Here is a 19,322-nt window from a genome sequence, read left to right on the forward strand (position 1 = left end):
AACAAGGTGTCTACCACAACATGTCATAGTGTCATAGAGCCAAAGAATCAAAGGCCAGAATTTTACAACCCCCTGGGTTGTGGGCTTGGAGTGGGGGGAGGGGGGGAGGCAGGGGATGGGGTTTCCGTCACCTACCAGCCCCAACTGCTATTTTACCAGCGATGGGGGAGGATGCAAACAGCCTGCCTGCCGAGGCCAACTGAGACCCTTAGGCAGCCAATTAATTGCCACTTAAGGGTGTCTTCCCACCGCCATTGGTATATTGCCAGTGACAGACAGGCACTTCAGAACCTGAAGAGGCCACCCAGGAATACCTGGCCGCCTCCTTCTGGGCAGGGTGGAGTGGGAGGAACCCTCCTCATCAGACACCCTGTGCTCCAAGGTCCTCTGATTGGCCGGCAGCTCTTGGAAGTGAAACTTCTTGCCTCAGGGGGCAGAAGTCCTGACCGACGCCAATTAAGGGCCTGGGCCACAGGAAATTGTTGCGTGGCTTTCTGGCCCAGCAGAGGCGGGCTCTCCTCAGACATTTTAGATGATGGGCGGGGCCACTGCTCAGCATAAAATTCCAACCGTACAGTCATTATGGCACAGAAGGAGGCCATTCAGCCCAATGAGTCGATGACGGCTCTCTGTAGAGCAATCCAATCAGTCCCGTTCCCCTGCTCAATCTCCATAGCCCTGTAAGTTTATTTCCCTCAGTGCCCATCCAGTTGAAATCATTCATCATCTCCTCTTCCACCACCCTCGTGGGCAGGGAGTTCCAGGTCATTACCACTTGCTGCGTAATCACACTTCTCTGTATTAAATTTCATCTGCCACTTGTCTGTCCATTCTGCTAGCCTATCTATGTCCTGTTGCAATCGATTAGTATCATCCTTACAGGTCCACACCTCCAGGTTTGGTATCATCAGCAAATTTTAAAATTTTACTCTGTATTCCAATATCCAAGTCATTTTTATATACATCACAAAAAGCAGAGGTCCTAGCACTGACCACTGTCTAGCATCCTCCAGTCAGAGAAACAATAATTTACCACGACTCACTGTTTTCTGTCCTTAAGACAATTTTTTATCCAAGTTGACAATGACCCTCCTATTCCATGAGCCTCAGTTTTGTTAACCAGCCTTTTATATGGCACTTTGTCAAAGGCTTTCTTAAATTCCATATAGACAACATCTACCACATTCCCTTTATCAACCTTCTTTGTAATTTCATCATAAAATTCAATTCGATTAGTCAAGCACGATCTGTCTTTTACAAATCCTGTGCTGGCTCTCCCTAATTAAATCGAACCTCTCCAAGTGCCTATTGATTTTTTCCCCCTGATTATTGTTTCTAAAACCTTACCCACCACAGCTGACAAACTGACTGGCTTGTAGTTACAAGGAATGTTCCTACACCCTTCCTTGGATATGGATGTCACATTTGCCACTTTCCAATCCTCTGGCACCTCCCCTATATCCGGCGAAGATTGAAGATTATGGCAAGCCCTTCCGTTATCTCCATTCCCACTTCCTTTCGCAACCTAGGATGCAAGCCATCCAGACCAGGCGACTTATCCACTCTAACATTAACCAGTCTTTCCAGTACATCCTGTCTATCAATTTTCACCCCATCCATTACCTCTACCATATCCGCTTCTACTGATATCTTGTCAGCATCCTCTTCCTCAGTAAATAACGTTATAAAATACACATTTAGCCTTCTGCCTTGCCCTGCACCTCAAAGCATATATCGCCTTCTTTGTCCCTAATAAGACACACCCTGCCTCTTACTGCCACTTACTATTTACATGCTGGCAGAAGGTTTTTGGGCAAAACTTTTGTGTTAACTGCCATTCTATTTTCATGTTCTCCCTTTGTCAGTTTAATTTTCCTCTTCACTTCCCCACTCAACTTATTGTATTTGGCCTGGTTCTTGCTTGAAGAATTCACCTGACATGCATCATACACCCTCTTTTTTTGTTTCATCATATTCTCTATCTCCCTCGTCATGCAAGGAATCCTGGCTTTTGTTCCCCTACCTTTCTCTCTTGTTGGAATGTACTGAGCCTGTACCTGAATCATCTCCTCCTTAAAGATTACCCATTGTTCTGTTATGGTTTTTCCTGTCAGTCTTTAGTTCCATTTTACCCTGGCTAGATCCCCTCTCATCCTATTGATGTTCACCCTCTTTCAATTTAGAAGTTCTACTTTAGATTGTCCCTCGCTCTCCTCCACTCTTAATCTAAACCTTATGATATGATGATCACTTTTACCCACATGTTCCCCCCACAGACACTTGGCCCACCTCATTCCCCAGCACCAGAACCAGCAAAGCCTTCGTCCTAGTTGGACTGAGAACATACTTGTCAAGGTAGTTCTCCTGAACACATTTCAGCAATTTCTCCCCCTCCTTACCCTTTACTCTAACATTATCCCAATTGTTATTTGAATAATTCAAGTCCCCCAATATCACCACTCTATAGTTCTTGCACATCTCTGTGATTTCCCTGCAGATTTGCTCCTCTATCTCTCTCACTATTTGGAGGCCTATAGAATACTCCTAGTAGTGTGATCAGACCCTTTTTGCTTCTCAACTCTAACCAAATGGATTCTGTCCTTGTCCCCTCAAAGGATATCTTCCCTTTGTAACTACAATCTCTTCGCTAATCAATACTGCCACTCACCTCTCTTATTCTCTTTTCTTTTCTGAACACTTTGTGTCCTTGAATATTAAGCTCTCAGTCCTCACCATTTTAAAGCCACATTTCTGTTATTGCCACGACATCATATTACCACACGGCTATTTGTGTTTGTAGCTCACCAATCTTATTCACCACACTTTGTGCATTCTAAACCTGTCTTTGAAGTCTCAGTCCTTCTTAGTCTGCTCCTATATATGGTACTACTTCCTTCTCAAGTACTATCCAATACTCTCATTCCTTTATGCACCTTATTCCCTTTTTCTATTTCTATATGCTGGTGCCCATCCCCCTGCCAACCACACACATGAATCTCCCTGCGAGGACATTGGTCCCACTCCTGTTGAAGTGTAACCTGTCCCTTTTGAATAGGTGCCTCCTCCCCCAGAACTGGGCCCAATGCCCCAAGAATTTGAAGCTCTCCCTCCTGCACCATGCTTCAAGTCACACATCGATCCTCCCTTTCTTCCTATTTCTACTTTCACTGGCACACGGCACTGGAAGCAATCCAGAGATTACTACCTCCAAGATCTTACTCTTTAACTTCCTCCCTAGCTCCTGAAAATCTGACTGCACGACCCCAACAACTGCCCTTGCTATGTCCTTGGTACCAACATGTTCCACAACTTCTGCACACTCCCTTCCTCCTGCAGAATATTCTGCATCCTCTCCACTTTATAAGGGTTCAGCATAACTTCTCTGCTTTTGTACTTACGACCTATATTTATGAAGCCCCAAGATTCCATATCGAACAAAAGAACACAGAACAAAGAACAGTACAGCACAGGAACAGGCCATTCGGCCCTCCAAGCCTGCGCCGATCTTGATGCCTGTCTAAACTAAAACCTTCTGCACTTCCGGGGTCCGTATCCCTCTATTCCCTTCCTATTCATGTATTTGTCAAGATGCCTCTTAAATGTTGCTATTGTACCTGCTTCCACCACCTCCCCCGGCAGCAAGTTCCAGGCACTCACCACCCTCTGTGTGAAAAACTTGCCTCGCACATCCCCTCTAAACTTTGCCCCTCGCACCTTAAACCTATGTCCCCTAGTAACTGACTCTTCCACCCTGGGAAAAAGCTTCTGACTATCCACTCTGTCCATGCCACTTATAACTTTGTAAACCTCTATCATGTCGCCCCTCCACCTCCGTCGTTCCAGTGAAAACAATCTGAGTTTATCCAACCTCTCCTCATAGCTAATGCCCTCCAGACCAGGCAACATGCTGGTAAACCTCTTCTGTACCCTCTCCAAAGCCTCCACGTCCTTCTGGTAGTGTGGTGACCAGAATTGTACACAATATTCCAAGTGTGGCCTAACTAAGGTTCTGTACAGCTGCAGCATGACTTGCCAATCTTTATACTATATGCCCCGACCAATGAAGGCAAGCATGCCGTTTGCCTTCTTGACTATCTTATCCACCTGCATTGCCACTTTCAGTGATCTGTGGACCTGTACACCCAGATCTCTCTGCCTGTCAATACTCCGAAGGGTTCTGCCATTTACTGTATACTTCCCACCTGCATTAGACCTTCCAAAATGCATTACCTCACATTTGTCCGGATTAAACTCCATCTGCCATTTCTCCACCCAAATCTCCAACTGATCTATATCCTGCTGTATCCTCTGACAATCCTCATCACTATCCGCAACTCCACCAACCTTTGTGTCGTCTGCAAACTTACTAATCAGACCAGCTACATTTTCCTCCAAATCATTTATATATACTACAAACAGCAAAGGTCCCAGCACTGATCCCTGAGGAACACCACTAGTCACAGCCCTCCATTCAGAAAAGCACCCTTCCACTGCTACCCTCTGTCTTCTATGACCGAATATATTGTCATTACCACCTTGCTGTTTGTGGGACCTTGCTGTGTACAAATTGACTGCTGCTTTTCCTACATCACAACGTGCTGAGGTCATGACAGGTGCTTTATAAATGCAAGTCTTTTTTACTGTCATGTTGGCAACCAAGGGAGGTTTGCGATTTACTCTCTCAATATGTCCTGCCCCCTTCAAAGATCTATGTACATGAACCCCCAGGTCCCTCTGTTCCGATCTATGTTCTGTTGCAGTCGTTGTGCATCATCCTCACTGTTTACCACACCTCCAAGTTTGGTATCATTTACAAATTGTGAAATTTTACTCTGTATTCTAATATCCAAGTCATTGATATATATCTAAAAAAGCAGTGATCCTAGCACTGCCCCTTGGGGAACACCACTACCTACCATCCTCCAATCTGCAAATGCAATAACCATTTACTGCGACACGCTGTTCCCTGTCCTTAAGTCCATTTTTTATTGGACCTGACACTGATCCTCCTATTCCATAACCCTCAATTTTGTTAACTGGCCTTTTATGTGGTACCTAGGCAAACGCTTTCTTAAAATCCAAACAGACAACATCCATTGCATTCTTTTCATCAGCTTCCTCTGCTACTTCATCAAAAAAATTCAATTAATTTAGATGTGTGTAATGCCTCGATTTTAAAATTCTCATCCTTGTTTATCAAATCTCTCCCTATCTCTGTAATCTGCTCCAGCCCCACAACCCTCTGAGATCTCTGCACTTCTCTCATTCTGGCCTCTTCAGCCACCCCGATTTTAATCACTCCACCAGTGGCAGCTGTACCTTTGCTGACTGGGCCCGATGCTCTAGAATTCCCTCCCTCAACCTCTGCATTTCTCTCTCCTTTTTAAGACACTCCTTTACACCTATCTCTTTGGTCAAGCATTTTGGTCACCTGTCCTAATCTGTGTCAAAGCTTGTTTAATAATGCTCCTCTAGGTTACTCCCAGCGCCATGTACAAATAAATACAGAAACAGGAAGACAATGCAGCTCAATGCGTGGCTGGAGAAATGGTGTGGCAGAAAGAGCTTCAGATTCCTGGGCCACTGAAGCCAGTTCTGGGGCAGGAGGGACCTGTACTAGCAGGACAGATTGCACCTGATCAGGGCTAGGACCAATGACCTCATGGGAGGTGAACTATTGCTGTGGGGGAGGGTTCAAACTAATTTGGCAGGGGGAGGGGCACCAGGACAAAGCAGCAGGGAGGACTGACAAAGTGCTGAGAAAATTAGGAGGGACAAACAGCAACAGAATAAAGAAAAGTGCAGCAGCTTTTCCTGAAGCAGCGATAGTGCAAGCGAGGTGTCAGCTGGGAAGGTGAGTTTCAGTTTAAAATAACTTGCCTTTTGTTTCGGCGGACAGGGGGACTGCTGGGTAAGTAAACCTATATATTCGGGCAGTGGCTAAACCCGAATCACTACACCTGTAATGTTTCCCACCGATCCTCCTCCTCTAACCAAAAAAAAGGACTCTTGTGTGGAGGGTTTGGTAAGGTAAGGTTTTCCTTTTTTTTTAATCTCCTGTTGTCAATTTAGAGCAGAGGGGATGGAAGCTAGGGCAGTTGCATGCTCCTCTTGCAGGATGTGGGAGGTAAGGGTCACCGCTTGTGTCCCTGCTGACTTCACCTGTGAGAAGTGTACCCAACTCCAGCTCCTCACAGACCGCGTTAGGGAACTGGAGCTGGATGAACTTCGGATCATTCAGGATGCTGAGGGGGTGATAGAGAGCAGTTATAGGGAAGTAGTGACAGCTCAGTTACAGGATAAAGGTAGCTGGGTGGCCGTCAGGGGAGGGAAAGGGAATAGGCGCACAGTGCAGGGATTCCCTGTGGCCGTTCGCCTCAATAATAAGTACACCGCTTTGGATACGGTTGGGGAGGGGACCTACCAGAGGAAAGCCACAGTGGCCAGGTCTCTGGCACTGAGCCTGGCTCAGTGGCTCAGAAGGGAAGGGGGGAGAATAGGAGAGCGATAGTGATAGGAGATTCAATGGTTAGAGGAACAGACAGGAGATTCTGTGGTCGCGAACGAGACTCCCGGATGGTATGTTGCCTCCCGGGTGCCAGGGTCAGGGATGTCTCGCATCGAGTCTACAGGATTCTTAAGGGGGAGGGGGAGCAGCCAGAGGTCGTGGTACATATCGGTACCAATGACATAGTTAGGAAAAGGGATGAGGACCTGAAAAGCGAATATAGGGAGTTAGGTTGGAAGCTGAAAGGCAGGACGAGCAGAGTAGTAATCTCAGGATTGTTACCGGTGCCACGTGCTAGTGAGGCTAGAAACAGGGAGCGAGTGCAGCTGAACACGTGGCTACAGAACTGGTGTAGGAGGGAGGGCTTCAGATATGTGGATCATTGGGATACCTTCTGGGGAAGGTGGGACCTGTACAAGAAGGACGGGTTGCATCTGAACTGGAGGGGCACAAATATCCTGGGCGGGAGGTTTGCTTGAGCTCTTCGGGAGGGTTTAAACTAATTTGGCAGGGGGATGGGCAGGCAGATACCGAGTGCAGAGAGTCTGTGAGGAAGGTTAGACAGTTGACAGGGCAAAGTTGCAGCCAGTATGATGGCTTGAAGTGTGTCTATTTTAACGCAAGAAGTGTCAGGAATAAGGGTGATGAACTTCGAGCATGGATCAGTACTTAGAGCTACAATGTTGTGGCCATTACAGAGACGTGGATATCACAGGGGCAGGAATAGATGTTGGATGTTCCGGGGTTCAGATGTTTCAAAAGGTATATGGAGGGAGGTAAAAGAGGTGGGGGAGTGGCATTGTTAATCAGGGATAGTATCACAGCTGCAGAAAGGGAGGTCGTCGAGGAGGGTTTGTCTACTGAGTCATTATGGGTGGAAGTCAGAAACAGGAAAGGAGCAGTCACTTTGTTGGGAGTTTTCTATAGACCCCCCAATAGCAACAGAGACACGGAGGAACAGATTGGGAGGCAGATTTTGGAAAGGTGCAGAAGTAACAGGGTTGTTCTCATGGGTGACTTCAACTTCCCTAATATTGATTGGAACCTCCTTAGTGCAAATAGTTTGGATGGAGCAGTTTTTGTCAGGTGTGTCCAGGAAGGTTTCCAGACTCAATATGTAGATAGGCCGACTAGAGGGGAGGCTATGTTGGACTTGGTGCTTGGCAACGAACCAGGCCAGGTGGCAGATCTCTCGGTGGGAGAGCATTTCGGTGATAGTGATCACAACTCCCTGACCTTTACTATAGTCATGGAGAGGGACAGGAGCAGACGGGATGGGAAAATATTTAATTGGGGGAGGGGGAATTACAATGCGATTAGGCAGGAACTGGGCAGCATAAATTGGGAACAGATGTTCTCAGGGAAATGCACGACAGAAATGTGGAGGTTGTTTAGGGAGCACTTGCTGCGACTGCTGGATAGGTTTGTCCCGATGAGGCAGGGAAGGGATGGTAGGGTGAAGGAACCTTGGATGACAAGAGATGTGGAACAGCTAGTCAAGAGGAAGAAGGAAGCTTACTTAATGTTGAGGAAGCAAGGCTCAGACAGGGCTCTCAAGGGTTACAAGGTAGCCAGGAAGGAACTGAAGAATGGACTTAGGAGAGCTAGAAGGGGACATGAAAAAGTCTTGGCGGATTAAGGAAAATCCCAAGGCGTTCTACACTTATGTGAGGAACAAGAGGATGGCCAGAGTGAAGCTAGGGCCGATCAGGGATAGTGGAGGGAACTTGTGCCTGGAGTCGGAGGAGGTAGGGGAGGTCCTTAATGAATACTTTGCTTCAGTATTCACTAGTGAGAGGGACCTGGTCGTTTGTGAGGACAGCGTGAAACAGGCTGATATGCTCGAACAGGTTGAGGTTAAGAGGGAGGATGTGCTGGAAATTTTGAATGATATGAGGACAGATAAGTCCCCGGGGCCAGACGGGATATACCCAAGGATATTATGGGAAGGGAGGGAAGGAATTGCTGCGCCTTTGGCGATGATCTTTGCGTCTTCACTGTCCACTGGAGTAGTACTGGATGATTGAAGGGTGGCAAATGTTGTTCCCTTGTTCAAGAAAGGGAATAGGGATAACCCTGGGAATTATAGACCAGTCAGTCTTACGTCGGTAGTGGGCAAATTATTGGAGAGGATTCTGAGAGACAGGATTTATGAGTATTTGGAAAAGCATGGTTTGATTAGAGACAGTCAGCATGGGCTTTGTGAGGGGCAGGTCATGCCTCACAAGCCTTATTGAATTCTTTGAAGATGTGACAAAACACATTGATGAAGGAAGAGCAGTGGATGTGGTGTATATGGATTATAGCAAGGCGTTTGATAAGGTTCCCCATGGTAGGCTCATTCCGAAAGTAAGGAGGCATGGGATTCAGGGAACGTTGGCTGTCTGGATACAAAATTGGCAGGCCCATAGAAGTCGGAGGGTGGTAGTAGATGGAAAGTATTCAGCATGGAGCTCGGTGACCAGTGGTGTTCCACAAGGATCTATTCTTGGACCTCTGCTCTTTGTGATTTTTATAAATGACTTGGATGAGGAAGTGGAAGGCTGGGTTAGCAAGTTTGCCGATGACACGAAGGTTGCTGGAGTTGTGGATAGTGTGGAAGGCTGTTGTAGATTGCAACGGGACATTGACAGGATGCAGAGCTGGGCTGAGAAGTGGCAGATGGAGTTCAACCTGGAAAAGTGTGAAGTGATTCATTTTGGAAGGTCGAATTTGAATGCGGAATACAGGCTTAAAGACAGGATTCTTGGGAGTGTGGAGGAACAGAGGGATCTTGGGGTCCATGTCCATAGATCGCTCAAAGTTGCCACCCAAGTTGATAGGGTTGTTAAGAAGGCGTATGGTGTGTTGGCTTTCATTAACGGGGGATTGAGTTTAAGAGCCGCGAGGTTATGCTGCAGCTCTATAAAGCCCTGGTTCGACCACACTTGGAATATTGTGTTCAGTTCTGGTCGCCTCATTATAGGAAGGATGTGGAAGCTTTAGAGAGGGTGCAGAGGAGATTTACCAGGATGCTGCCTGGACTGGAGGGCATGTCCTACGAAGAAAGACTGAGGGAGCTAGGGCTTTTCTCACTGGAGCGAAGAGGATGAGAGGTGACTTGATAGAGGGGTACAAGATGATGAGAGGCATAGATAGAGTGGATAGCCAGAGACTTTTTCCCAGGGTGGAAAGGGCTATCACCAGGGGGCATAATTTTAAGGTGATTGGAGGAAGGTTTCGGGGAGATGTCAGAGGAAGGTTCTTTACACAGAGAGTGGTAGGTGCGTGGAATGCGCTGCCAGCGATGGTGGTAGAAGCAGATACATTAGGGGCATTTAAGCGACTCTTGGATAGGTACATGGATGATAGTAGAATGAAGGGTAGGTAGTTAGTTTGATCTTAGAGTAGGTTAAAGGTTCGGCACAACATCGTGGGCCGAAGGGCCTGTACTGTGCTGTACTGTTCTATGTTCTAAAGAGCAGCAATCAGCTAGCAGAAAAAGCAAAGCTATCTAGCATAGTGTTGTAATCCATGTGCTAATGCGAGGTTGATGAGTTATCGGTGCAGGTTGCCACATTGCATTATGATATAGTGGCTACATTGGAGACTAGGCTTAAACATGGCAAGAATGGGAACTGAACATTCCTGGCTACAATGTATTCAGGATGGATACAGGAGGACAAAGACAGCAGCAGGAGGCGGTGACGATGTAGAGGCCCACGCTCTGGAATTCCCTCCCCAAACCTCTCAGCCTCTCATTCCTCTTTTAAGATGGCACAGTGGTGCAGTGGTTAGCACCGCAGCCTCATTGCTCCAGTGACCCGGGTTCGATTCTGGGTACTGCCTGTGCGGAGTTTGCAAGTTCTCCCTGTGACCGCGTGGGTTTCCGCCGGGTGCTCCAGTTTCCTCCCACAGCCAAAGACTTGCAGGTTGATCGGTAAATTGGCCATTGTAAATTGCCCCTAGTGTAGGTAGGTGGTAGGAGAATTGTGGGGATGTGGTAGGGAATATGTGATTAATGTAGGATTAGTATAAATGGGTCATTGATGGTCGGCACAGACTCGGTGGGCTGAAAGGCCTGTTTCAGTGCTGTATCTCTAAATAAGACGCTCCTCAAAAACTACCTCTTTGACCAAGCTTGTGGTCATCTGTCGCATTACCTCATTCAGTGGCTCAGTGTCATATTTTGTTTAATGCTCTTGTGAAGCACCTTGGGACATTTTATTACATTAAAGGCACTTTGTAAATACTTGTTTGTTCTTGTCTTTTTTCTCCTTCCACTATTTATCCTATTCCATATTTGAAAGTTATGACTGAATCTGCTTCCACTGCCCTTTCCAGCAGCACATTCCAGATCACAACAACTCACTGTGCTTAAAAAAAATGCTTCCTCCTGTCACCTCTGGTTCTTTTGCCAGACACCCTAAATCTGTGCCCACCGGTTACTGACCCTGCAACCACTGGAAACTGTTTGCTCCTTATGGCATGGCATCAAGGAGCCCTAGCAAAACTGGAGTCAATGGGAATCAGGGGGAAAACCCTCCACTGGTTGGAGTCATACCTAGCACAAAGGAAGATGGTTGTGGTTGTGGAAACCAATCATCTTAGTCCCAGAACATCACTGCTGGAGCTCCTCACTGTAGTGTCCTAGGCCCAACCATCTTCAGCTGCTTCATCAATGACCTTCCTTCAATCATAAAGTCAGAAGTGGGGATGTTCGCCGATGATTGCACAATGTTCAATACCATTTGCAACTCCTCAGGGCACTGAAACAGTTCATGCCTGCATGCAGCAAGACCTGGACAACATTCAGGCTTGTATTGTTAAGTGACAAGTAACATACGCACCGCACAAAGGCCAGGCAATGAACATCTCCAACAAGAGAGAATCTAACCTTCTCCCCTTCGACAATACCATCACTGAATCCATGACCATCAACATCCTGGGAGTTACCATTGATCAGATGGAATTCTCCTTGGATATCTAAGGAGGATTGGAAGCAATTTCCACCCTTACTTCCATCAGTAACCTCGGATGTATACCAGCTGGACCCGGTGACTTTTCTACCTTGAGAACTGTTAATCCTGTAACTTATTTTTACCCTACCCAATATCACTACTGCTTCCTCCTCTGCTGCTGCACTGACAGCATCGTCTTCTCCAGTGAAGACAAAGTACTTACTTCGTCTCTCAGCCATGCCCTCTGCCTCCACAAGATGATCTCATTTTTGGTCCCTAATTGGTCCTACCCTTCCTTCGTCTACACTTCTACTATACATGTTTATAAAAGACTTTCGGGTTCCCATTTATATTAGCTGCTAATCTATTCTCATACTATCTTTGCCCCTTTCGATTGCCCTTTTCAGATCTCCTCTGTATTTTCTATACTCAGCTTGCTCTCTACTGTATTATTACATTTGTCATAAGCCTCCTTTCTCTGTCTCATTTTAATCTCTATATGTTTAGTCATCCAGGGAGCTCCAGCTTTGAATGCCCTTCCTTTCCCCCTCATGGGAATTTGCCTACTCTGTACCTACACCATCTTCTCTTTAAATGCAGCCCATTGGTCCATTACAAATTTGCCTTTCAATCTTTGATTCCAATTTACCTGGGACAGATCTGTTCTCACCCCACTGAAGTTGGCCTTCACCCAATTAATTCATTTGACTCTGGATTGCTCGTTGTCCTTTTCCATGGCCACCGAAACCTTCGCATACTATGATCACTGTTCCCTAAATGTTCTCCAACTGACACCTGATCCACTTGACCTACCTCAATCCCCAGAACCAGATCCAACAATTCCTTAACACAAAAGCAAAATACTGCAGATGTTGGAAGTCTGAAATAAAAACAGAAAGTGGTGGAAATACTTAGCAGGTCGGGCAGCAACTGTGGAGAGAGAAGCAGAGTTAACCTTTCATCAGAACTGGCAAAGGTTAGAAATGTCGAGGAACAGCACCTATTCTTCCGATTAAGCACTCTACAGCCCTCTGGACTCAACATTGAGTTTTTTTTAACCATACACCAGTCTCAAACTTGTTTTTTATCTTTTTGCTTTCGGACAGAGCTGTTCATTGTTCTGCCATTAACACTCTCTCTCTATGAATGCTTTGTCTTTTACAATGGCTATTACTACTCCCTTTGCCTTTTATTTATTTGCCTGTGACCTTTGTCATTTAATCTTTTTGTTCTGCTTCCCACCCCCCTCACTTGCTCAAAACCTTTCAAACCTTTGCTAGTTCTTGAAGAAGGGTCACAGACGTGAAACATTAACTCTGTCTCTCTCTCCACAGAGGCTGCCAGACCTGCTGAGTATTTCCAGCACTTTCTGTTTTTATTTTATATTAGATTTATTTTATATTATACAGGTTTTGAGCAAGTGAAAGGGGGAATTGGGGGCAAGAAGAACAAAAGGGGTGTGTGATAGGGCGGAGGGCAGGTAAAATTAAATGACACAGATGTAATGGAACAAAGGCAAGTGGAGTAGGAATAGATGGAGTAACTGACAAAGCATTTGTCCAGAGAGAGTGTTAATGGCAGAATAATGAACAGCTCTGTCCGAAAGCGCAAACATGACAAACAACTTTGAGACTGGTGCATGGCAAAAGAAAACAATTAAAATGGCAGCCATGGTCTGAAGTTGTTGAACCTAATCGGAAGATGAGATGCTGTTACTTAAGCTTGCATCGAGGTTCACTGGAACACAGCAGGCCGAGGACAGAAATGTGGGCATAAGAGCAGGGTGGTGAATTAAAATGGCAATCTCAGAATCACAGAATTGTTACAGCACAGAAAAGAGGCCATTTGGCCCATCATGTCCACACCAGCTCTCCGAATGAGCAACCTATCTAGTGCCATTCCCCTGCCTTCCTCCCACTCGTGTTTTCAGATAACAGTCCAATTCCCTTTTGAAGGCCTCAATTGATCCTCCCTTCACCACACTCTCGGGCAGTGCATTCCAGATAATAACCACTCGCTGTGTAAAAAGATTTTCCCTCATGTCGTTTTTGCTTCTTTTGCCAATCACGTTAAATCTCATTATCGATCCTTTCACAAGTGGGAACAGTTTTTCCCTATCCACACTGTACAGACCCATCATGATTTTGAATACCTCGAGTCATAGAGTTATACAGCACAGAAACAGGCCCTTCAGCCCACCATGTCCGTGCCGGCCATCAAGCCTATCTATTCTAATCCCATTTTCCAGCACTTGGCCTGTAGCCTTGCATGCTATGACGTTTCAAGTGCTCATCTAAATACTTCATAAATGTTGTGAAGGTTCCTGCCTCTACCACCTCTTCAGGCAGTGCGTTCCAGATTCCAACCACCCTCTGGGTGAAAATTTTTTTGCTCAAATCCCCTCTAAACATCCTGCCCCTTACCTTAAGTCTGCGCCCCTTGGTTAATGACCCCTCCGCTAAGGGAAACAGTTTCTTCCTATCTACCCTATCTATGCCCCTCATAATTTTGTATACCTCAATCATGTCCCCCCTCAGCCTTCTCTGCTCTACGGAAAACAACCCTAGCCTTTTCAGTCTGTCTTCATAGCTGAAATGCTCCAGCCCAGGCAACATCCTGGTGAATATCCTCTGCACCCTCTCCAGTGCAATCACATCCTTCCGATAGTGTGGTGCCCAGAACTGTACACAGTACTCCAGCTGTGGCCCAACCAGTGTTTTATAGCTCCATCATAACCTCCCTGCTCTTATATTCTATGCCTCAGCTAATAAAGGCAAGTATCTCATATGCCTTCCTAACCACCTTATCTACCTGTGCTGCTGCCTTCAGTGATCTATGGACAAGTACACCAAGGTCCCTCTGAACCTCTGTACTTCCTATGGTCCGACCATCCATTGTCTGTTCCTTTGCCTTGTTAGTCCTCCCAAAATGCACCTCACACTTCTCAGGATTAAATTCCATTTGCCGCTGCTCTGCCCATCCATATCATCCTGTAAACTAAGGCTTTCTTCCTCACTATTTACGACACCACCATTTTTCGTGTCATCTGTGAACTTACTGATCATACCTCCTACATTCACATCTAAATCATTAATGTACACTCCAAACAGCAAGTGTCTCAGCACCAATCCCTGCGGTACACCACTGGTCACTGGCTTCCACTCGCAGAAACAACCCTCGACCATCACCCTCTGCCTCCTGCCACTAAGCCAATTCTGGATCCAATTTGCCAAATTGCCCTGGATCCCATGGGCTCTTACCTTCTTAACCAATCTCCCATGCGGGACTTTATCAAAAGCCTTACTGAAGTCCGTGTCGACTACATCAACGGCTTTACCCTCATATACACTTCTAGTCACCGCCTCAAAAAATTCAATCAAATTTGTTAGACATGATCTCCCCCTGACAAAGCCATGCTGACTATCTCTGATTAATCCCTGCCTCTCCAAGTGGAGATTAATCCTGTCCCTCAGAATTTTTTCCAATAGTTTCCCTACCACTGATGTTAGACTCACTGGCCTGTAATTACCTGGTTTATCCCTACTATCCTTCTTGAATAATGGTACCACATTCGCTGTCTACCAGTCCTCTGGTACGTCTCCTGGGGCCAGAAAGGATTTGCAAATTTGTGTGAGAACCCCTGCTATCTCCTTCCTTGCCTCACATAACAGCCTGGGATACATCTCATCTGGGCCTGAGGATTTCTCCACTTTTAAGCCCGCTAAAACTGCTAATACTTCCTCCCTTTCAATGCTAATTCGTTCAAGTATATCACAATCCTCCTCCCTGATCTCTCCACCTACATTGTCCTTCTCCATAGTGAACACAGATGAAAAGTAATCATTTAAAACCTCACTTACGTCCTCTGGCTCCACACACAGATTGCCACTTCGGTCCCTAATGGGCCCTACTCTTTCCCTGGTTATCCTCTTGCCCTTAATATACTTATAAAATGCCTTGGGATTTTCCTTTATCTTGCCCGCCAGTGTTTTTTCATGCCCCCTCTTCGATCTCCTAATTACTTTTTTAAATACCCCCTTACACTTTCTCTACTCCTCGAGGGCCTCCGCTGTTTTCAGCGCTCTGAATCTGCCATAAGCCTCCTTTCTTTCCCTTATCCAATTCTCTATATCCCTTGACATCCAGGGTTCTCTGGACTTATTGGTCCTTCCCTTCACCTTTATGGGAACATACTGGCCCTGAACTCTCACTATTTCCTTTTTGAATGACTCCCACTGTTCTGATGTAGACTTTCCTACAAGTAGCTGCTCCCAGTCCACTTTGGCCAGATCCTGTTTTATCATATTGAAATCAGCCTTCCCCCAATTCAGTACCTTTATTTCCGGTCCGTCTTTGTCCTTTTCCATAACTACCTCAAATTTTCGGTCACCATGCCCGAAATGCTCTCCCACTGACACTTCTACCACTTGTCCAGCTTCATTCCCTAGGATTAGGTCCAGTACTGCTCCTTCTCTTGTAGGACTTTCTACATGCTGGCTCAAAAAAGTTCTCCTGTATGTATTTTAAGAATGTCTTATACAAGTTCAACATAATCTCCTTGCTCTTCTACTCTATGCCCTATTAATAAAGCCCAGGATACTGTATACTTTATTAACCACTCTCTCAACCTGTCCTGCCATCTTCAATGACTTATGCACATTTATACCCAGGTTTGTATCCGCTGGACTCAGCGATTGACCATGTAAATGTCACAGAATTGTGGAAATGGGAAGCAAAATTGATCACGTTTTCCAGTTTGAAATGAGAGCAGGAAGTGATCCGATCCGATCCAGTCATCAACGTACCGAAAAAGAGTTATGGGAGGGGACCTGAGTAGGATTGGAACAAGGAATGTTCAACATATACCAGAAAAAGACACTCATAACTAGGACCCATGCGGGTACCCATGGCCACACCTTATATTTGGAGTAAGTGAGTAGAGTTCAAGAAGTTGCTCAGTGTGAGAACAAATTCAGCCAAGTGGAGAAGGGTGGTGGTGGATGGACACTGGCTGAACCTCTGTTCAAGAAAGAAGCGGACAGCCCTCAGACCGTCCTGGTTGGGGGATGGAGCTGTAGAGAGATTGGACGTCCATAATGAAGAGCAGGCGGTTAGGGCCAGGAAACTGGAAATTGTCAAAATGACGTAGGGCGTCAGAAGAGTCATGGATGTAGGTGGGAAGAGACTGGACCAGGGGGAACAAAAAATTGAGTCCCTGGCGGGGAGATCAGTTACCAGGAGGCACAGATTTAAGGTAATTGGTGGAAGGGTTTAACGGGACATTAGGGGAAATTTTTTCACCCAGAGGGTGGTGGGTGTCTGGAATTCGCTCCCAGGAATGGTGGTGGAGGCAGAAACCCTCAATTCTTTTAAAAGTTACCTGGACATTTACCTGAGGTGCTGTAACCTGCGGAGCTATAAACCAGGTGATCGAAGGTGGGATTAGTTTGGGCGGATAATTTATTTGGCCGGTGCAGACACGATGGGCTGAATGGCCACCTTCTGTGCTGTACTTTTTCTATGGTTTTGATGGTCTAAATAAGTTCAGTGGGGTAGGAACAGGCTTAAATGATGGGTCTCCAAGAAAAGTCCTGTTTGTGGATTTTGGGAAGGAGGTAGAAGCGGGCTGTGCGGGGTTGCGGGACTATGAGGTGGGAAGCTGTAGAGGGAAGATCTCCGGAGGAGGTGAGGTCAGTGATATGTCCTGGCAACAGGGATGCAACATAACATCATGGATTCACGACTGTGGCCTTAGAAACGACTGCCTGTTGCCCAACTAATGAATCCCCAATCACTATTGCTTTTCCAATCTTCCTCCTGCCCGTCCACCACCACCCACCAGCTGTGGTGCCGTGGATTTTGCTCTGGCTGTACATCCAGGAGGAACCAGTATTGAGAATGGAATACCAGCAGTCATAGATATAAAATAATTGGTGAAAGAACTAGAGGGGAATTGAGGAGAAATTTCTTCAGTGGAACATACGACCTGAAAGAGTGGTGGAATCAGATTCCATCGGAACTTTTGAAAGGCAACTGCTGTGTATTTGATAACAACTAATTTGCAAGGTTAGAGTGAGACTAAATTAGACAGATCTTTGCAAAAGCTGGCATAGGCACGATGGGCCAAACAGCCTCTTGCTGTGCTATATGTGCACACACATGCATAATTAAGGATAGAGTGCTAATTTTGAACATTTTCAGCTAATCAGAGAGAACCAGCATGGTCATGGCTGACGAACCTGATTAGTTTTAGAGTTGATTAAAATAGTGGACATGGGAATCTCTATGGATGTTATTTACATAGACTTCCGGAAGGCATTTGATCAGGTTACTCATAAGAGAATGTTGGCTAAAGTTGAAGCTCATGGAATTGAAGGCAAATTATTGACCTGTTTGGGAAATTGGCTGAGAAACAAGAGACAGAGAGGGAGAATGGACAGGATGTGACTAGTGGTGCCCAACAAAAATCTGTGCTGGGGGGCACAACTAATCACTAATTATTCACAACTTAGATGATGGGCTAGAAAGCCGCATATCCACGTTTGCTGATGACACAAAGATAGGCTGCATTGTAAGCAGTGTAGATGGAAGCATGACATTACAAAGACATATTGGTAAGTTAATTAAATGGGCAAAACTGTGACAAATGCATTTCACGAAATGTGAGGTCATCCATTTTGAACCTAAAAAGGATGGAACAGAGTACTTTCCAAATGGTGACAAGCTCGAAACAGTGGAGATCCAAAGAGACTTGGGGCTCCAGGTACATAGATCATTAAAATGTCACGAACGGGCATAGAAAATAATCAAAATGGCTAATGGAATGCTGGCCTTTATATCTAGCAAAATAGAATAGTACAAGAGGATAGAAGTTATGCTTCAGCTATACAAAGCCCTAGATAAGCCACACCTGGAGTTACTGAGGAAGGAGATATTGGTCAGCATGAAGTGCCGCATCGATTCACCCGAATGATAGCTGGATTCCAATTCTTACACACCACCAGCTGCAAGTTCCCCTCCAAGCCACACACCATCCTGACTTGGAACTATATCGCTGTTCCTTCACTGTCGCTGGGTCAAAATCCTGGAACTCCTTTCCTAACAGCACTGTGGGTGTAACAACTCCACATGGACTGCAGTGATAACAAATGTTAGCCTTGTGCAATTGTAAAGATTGAGTTCAGTTGTGCAGATGTGGGTGTAGTTTTCATGTTGGGCTAATTTCAGCAAATTGAGGAAGCATCTGGTGCAGGTAAAACTGCAGTCAAAGATTGGCAGGCCATTAAACAGGAGATAGTTTGGGTCCAGTCTAGGTTCATTCTTACAAGGAGGAAAGAGGACAACAAAAACCAGAACTTCCTGGATGACGAAAGAGTTGGAGGGTGAGAGAGACAGAGGAATGAGGGAGTGTGTGAGAGAAAGGGTGAGAGACAGAGTGAGGGAGAAAGGGTGAGAGAGACAGATGAGTGAGGGAGAGAGTGTGTGAGAGAAAGGGTGAGAGACAGAGTGAGGGAGAAAGGGTGAGAGAGAAAGGGTAAGAGAGACAGATGAGTGAGGGAGAGAGTGTGTGAGAGAAAGGGTGAGAGACAGAGTGAGGGAGAAAGGGTGAGAGAGACAGATGAGTGAGGGAGAGAGTGTGTGAGAGAAAGGGTGAGAGACAGAGTGAGGGAGAAAGGGTGAGAGAGACAGATGAGTGAGGGAGAGAGTGTGTGAGAGAAAGGGTAAGAGACAGAGGAGTGAGGGAGAGAGTGTGTGAGAGAAAGGGTAAGAGAGACAGATGAGTGAGGGAGAGAGTGTGTGAGAGAAAGGGTAAGAGACAGAGTGAGGGAGAAAGGGTGAGAGAGACAGATGAGTGAGGGAGAGAGTGTGTGAGA

The 19,322-nt window shown here is 46.0% G+C and overlaps 1 protein-coding gene across 1 annotated transcript in view; it reads right to left on the bottom strand.

The window, feature by feature from the left end:
- Positions 1-19,322, bottom strand: part of LOC137346456 (phosphorylase b kinase gamma catalytic chain, skeletal muscle/heart isoform-like) — a 587,631-nt gene that overhangs the window by 567,322 nt on the left and 987 nt on the right. The gene's annotated exons all lie outside the window — the stretch shown is intronic.

This window comes from Heterodontus francisci, chromosome 30 (assembly GCF_036365525.1).
Source record: "Heterodontus francisci isolate sHetFra1 chromosome 30, sHetFra1.hap1, whole genome shotgun sequence".
NCBI classification, from domain to species: Eukaryota; Metazoa; Chordata; class Chondrichthyes; order Heterodontiformes; family Heterodontidae; genus Heterodontus; species Heterodontus francisci.